Here is a 1131-nt window from a genome sequence, read left to right on the forward strand (position 1 = left end):
GTACTGCCGGTGCTTGCCGCTTTTCATTAGGCGGAGTACGCTGCATTTCTACGACCGTGTTATTTCTGTAGTTTTCCTCAGGATCAAAAACGCTACTGTCGTATGATGTAAGGGAGTATTCCCGTCTGAGTGTGACTCTACTAGGAGTTCTGCTATAGTTTAATCTATCTTGCCTACCGTCTGTAGTGTCGTCACTAAGCGTAGGGTTGTCATTGTTGTCTTCCGAGTCGGAATTAACGACTATGTTATTTTCTCGCGAGTCCTGCTCGTCGTCTAAATACAATTCAATACGGTCTTCTCGATTATCACTATCGTCGCGGTTTACAATTTCTTCACGATTTTCGCGATTGCGATCCTCGCGGTCCGTTCCGTCAATTACAAAAGGTGAGTTAATTCGAGCTATCGCGTGTTGCGCTTGGGGACTCAATAACCACGATGCATTCGGTGAGAGATTTTCGGTTTTATCCGACATTCACGCGGTTTAACAAAAAAATATTTTCGATTTACATTAGAAGAACGGTTAGCGCTTGTAGTTTACTTGGCTGCCGGGTCTGCATGGTCAGCTCGCTGTCACCGTTGTTGAGGTTGGTCAGGTCGTTGCTGCTTCCTCTGGTTGACGTTGTGCGTAGTCTGCTCTGCTGAGTTCCGACGTGCGTTGTCCTTGGTGAATTCCGGGATGGTAAGGCTGAATCCCACCGCTGCCACCAAATGTTGTACCGCTCCGGGTGCAAGGGTGCCGCTCCGGGCACCGTTTGTAGAATTTACGAGTCAGCCAGTTACCTGCAGTATCTTCAAGACACTACGTGCCGCTCAGGGCGTTGCAGAACCACGGTTTGGACATGCGGTGTCGGTTTATGAAGGCTCGATGTCCTCCAATAATTATAGGCCAGCGTTCGTGTTGTACAAGAGCTTTTATTCGTTCACTTACAAGTCTATGTACTGTACAATGTGGTTTAGAGATTAGATGGAGACTCTCACAGTACGCGCACTCTCACTTCACTTTTCGGAACGGCACCGAGATGTTCGAGGCTTACCTTTTTATATTTCTTAAGTAGACCGAATTTATGGGTGATTAACAAAAATTGCTTTGTGTGTCACCTCCTTTGTGCTACAAAGTAGGTGACTTAATTT

This window comes from Trachymyrmex cornetzi, unplaced genomic scaffold (genome assembly GCF_001594075.2).
Source record: "Trachymyrmex cornetzi isolate Tcor2-1 unplaced genomic scaffold, Tcor1.1 scaffold708, whole genome shotgun sequence".
Lineage (NCBI taxonomy): Eukaryota > Metazoa > Arthropoda > Insecta > Hymenoptera > Formicidae > Trachymyrmex > Trachymyrmex cornetzi.